We start from the raw sequence: 3,775 nt of genomic DNA, 5'->3' as shown, positions 1-3,775 counted from the left end.
CGTTTATCTCCCCTGAGCAATGGGGCTAGTGATAGGGCTTGGAAGGGATCAGAGAGACTCTGTGCCTGTGGCGGTTTGAGTCAGACCCAGTGCATCAGCCACGGCCAAAGCGGGTGACATATAAACCCTCCTGAACATGCTCAAGGGTGGCACGTGGCAGCAGGCAGCAGGTGGAAGAGCTGGGGCCTCGGAGTCTTGTCCCCTCTGGCCAGACGGTGGCCAGAAAGCTTTGGGGGTGGCCACACTGCACAGCGCTCCCTGCACTGCACAGACGGTGCGTTTTCCGCAGATCGAAGGCGAGACCCGCCGCTTCCTCACGGTGGTCTGGAGCGGACTCCGCGACATCTCCGGGCTCACAGCTGGGGAGCAGCAGCACCGGGCTGGAGACCCCGTCTCCCCGAACCCAAGCGCCACCCGCCTCTCCGGCAAAAAGCTTTTATTAGCCCAGGCGCACTCGCTTCCCGCCCAGCAGGGCGAGCACGGCAGCTCTGGAGCTGTCGGCTGCTCTGAATCGGGGGCGTTTGTTAAAAACGGAGCAAGTCTGGCCCCTCTCCCGATTTACGACTTTCTAGATCCAGGGGGTGTCCCGCTGTGACACCTTGTGGACAAGGGATTGGGGGGCAGAGAGCAGAAGCCAGAGGCCTGACCTTTTCTCAGTAGCCAGCAATGTTCAGTAGGACACACAGAATAATAACGTCGAGGCCAGGAGTCCTGATGTAGCCCGTGTGGACCCCGCCCGGCCCTGTGCTGACAGCGTCTACGCCGGCCCGTGAGAGGTGGCGATTGGGATTGTGCCCATTTTATAGATGAGACCCTGAGACCCAGAGAGGTTGAGTCACTTGCCAAGGATGATGATGATGATGTAGCCTTTAGTTTTTAAAGGTGAAATTTACACGCGTCCACGTGCATAAATCTGAGCCGTTGAATGCTACGCCCTCGTCACCGACACCTGGCCATGATGTCGATCAGTCAGATGAGCTTCGTTCACGTCTCTAACGTTACCATCGGAATGGAAGATGGTAAAAATTGTCGCGGAGAGGTCTGGAGCCTTCCACTGGACGTCCCCCCCGCGAACGGGTTTGGAGACGCCTGCCCAGGGCGCACATGCTCCTGGCTCGATTCCGGGGCCTGAGGTTTGCAGAGTGAGCCAGGAAACCTGGCGAAAGCTCCGTGGCTGTTTGTGAGCGCCTCCAGGCCGGGGCTGTGCCCGTGGCGTCTCGCGGGGCAGGACCCTGTTCCAGCGCCGTGTGGCAGACACTTTCCACGTCTCTCTGGGGCCCAGGGCTCTTGGCAGGGAGTGGGGGGCGCTCCATGCTCCCGGTCCTCCTCTCTCTTCCCGGCCACTCTCGATCGCTTCTTGGAATCCGAGCCATCCCAGGCATTCCTAAATGACAACAGACCTGCACACCTCACCCGGCTCCGTCTTATCTTGACATTTTTGACATATTTGCGTCGGATTTTAAGAGAACACAGTGAGCATCGTCTGTGGGGTAGCGGTTAGGGGCGAGGCCTCTGGACTTAGGCTGGGGACCCGTGGGCGAGGTGGGTTGACGCGCGCTTCGTGGCGGGCCCTGCACAGCTCCCCGCCTTCGTCACTGGGGGGCGCCGCATCGCGTTTGCGGATTGGCCCGCTCACTCACCCTCGTAGCCCCAGCTCCTGTTCTCGCTTTCCCGGTCACTTGTGCAGAGCCTTGACGGCCACGCGTGTCCAGCTGCGGTCCCCGTCGTGGCCACCCAGCGTAGTGCTGGCTGGAGCATGGAGGACGGGCTGGGCCTGGCCGAGGAAGGACGCGCCAGCCGAGCTCCGCTCAGGCTCAGCTCGGTGCTGACGGCTGCATGCCCGGTGTCCGGACCGGCCGTGTCTGTTACACGAGGTGTCCTGACACAGACGCAGGTAAACCAGGGTTCCGCATCGGCGGGCCCACGGAACTGCGACGAGAGGCTTGTAGGACCCCAACCCCTCGTGTTCCCCGGGAGCGGGGATGCCCTGTGCTCAGCGGCTTTAGAAGGCGTAGGACCAGGACAGCCAGAATCGACTGCGTTGTCAGACTGAACGGCCGATAAACGATGCTGCGCAGTGTTGTGTGTGTGTCACGTGCATGTGTCACGTGTGTGTGTGTGTCCACGTCTGCCTACAGTAGAGCCGTGTACGCAGACGTATTCACACGCCGTGTGCGCGATGGTGTGCGACGCTGTCTCCTGCGGGTTTAAACTCGTATTTGACCTCTCCTTTCTCACGTCCCTTTTCACAGTGTCTCCTCTGTCCTTCCCCGTCCCGCCCCCGCCCCCCTCCCTGTCCGGCTCCATCTCTCTCCTTTGCACTGACTTCCTCGCTCACGGCTCCTCTCTCATTCTCTCTCCACAGCTGGCCCCCAAAAGGACAGTCCCCACGTCCCCAGCCAGGGGCCCCGCGTAGACCTGGAGTGGACCACCCCTCCTTCCCTTCATGATTCGTTCGTAGCGCAGGTAACCAGCGGAGGGACCCCGTGCATCCCGGGGGGCCGGTGTCCCTCGTCCCGCCTCCTGGGCAGAGCCTGGCTCCGCAGCGTGCCTGTGCAGCCCGGGCCCGGTCCCTGCGGGCCACCCCCTGCCTCCACACCAGCTGCGGGCAGGCTCTTCCAACCCCCATCCCCTTTCCTCCAGATTCCTTGCCGATCTTGCCTTTTAGGCTCCCGGCCGGGCCTTCCCCCTGTGGGCTGGTTGGGGAGGGCAGGGCTTGTTGGCCGAGGACCTGGTGACACAGGGAGAGGGAAGCAGAGGCGGAGCCTGGGACGCGGAGGCACAGCGTCGCCCACACAGCGGGCTCCGAGGAGGGCCTGTCTGGGGACGCCCGCCCTCATGTGGACCCAGGCTCATTCCCCGGGGCCCGTGAAGTGTGTACGCATGTGCGTGTGTCCCATGCACCCGGGAAAGTGCCTGGAACGTGTTTGGCCATGTGTATGTCTCTGGTCTTTTGCCTTCATCAGCTTCACCCCCAACCCCTGAAAACAGAGAAAGGAGGGTGGGAACCCCGTGTCCGTGGGCTACAGACTCACCGCCGTGGACCGGCGGGATTTCTCGCGTGTCCCGTGCTTCACCCGGGGAAAGGATGAGTTGGGAGTCGGGAAGACGGGAAAGGTTTCCGTGGCAGTTTGGGCGGACGGAAGCTTGGAGGGACGGAGGGGTGTATGGGAAGCCGGAAGGTTCGGTTGGCGGCGGGTGATGGGCAGATGCAGAGGACTTCAGTGTCCTCCTCTGCGGAACGGGGCTCACGACGTCCCTCCTGCTTCACGGCAGCCGTGGGACCGTGCCTAGCGCAGCGCGAGCTCCTGGGAAACGCCCGCCGTGTCCCCTCACCACGCCGATGGGCTCGGCCCGGCTGCGGCGGCTCCTCTGACCCCGCACGCCCACCCTCTGGGTCCCCCTCCTCTGTGCCCCTCCTGGGGACACACTGCACACGCCTTCAAGGGGACCCCGGAGCCTGGGCCGTCACCTCCACCGTTCGTTTGTAGGACGGACCCCTTCCCCACCCCACTTGGGGCCAGGCGCTGCGCTCGGGGGCGGGACAGTGTGGTGACAAGCACAGGCTCAGGGGTCAGACTTCCTGGTGCCACCTGCTAGCCAGGAGGTGGAGGAGGCTGGTCTCCATGCCTGCGTTCACACATCTGCAAAGCGGGGGTGGCAGGACCCACCTTGTGGGGTACACCTGGAGGATTAAACGAGTCAGGTGTGTGCGAGGCACTTGGCACGGGGCCTGCGCGTGATCTGGGCTCACTCAGTGTCGGGTGAGGTCATC

The 3,775-nt window shown here is 63.1% G+C and overlaps 1 protein-coding gene across 1 annotated transcript in view; it reads left to right on the top strand.

The window, feature by feature from the left end:
• BICRA (BRD4 interacting chromatin remodeling complex associated protein) overlaps positions 1–3,775 on the top strand; it is a 78,890-nt gene that overhangs the window by 53,944 nt on the left and 21,171 nt on the right. Inside the window, exon 2 of the mRNA XM_023522131.1 lies at positions 2,366–2,466. The gene's annotated coding sequence lies outside the window, so the exon portion shown is untranslated. The remainder of the gene's footprint in view (positions 1–2,365; positions 2,467–3,775) is intronic.

This window comes from Pteropus vampyrus, unplaced genomic scaffold (assembly GCF_000151845.1).
Source record: "Pteropus vampyrus isolate Shadow unplaced genomic scaffold, Pvam_2.0 Scaffold333, whole genome shotgun sequence".
Lineage (NCBI taxonomy): Eukaryota > Metazoa > Chordata > Mammalia > Chiroptera > Pteropodidae > Pteropus > Pteropus vampyrus.
This window is presented reverse-complemented; position numbering and strand designations above follow the sequence as displayed.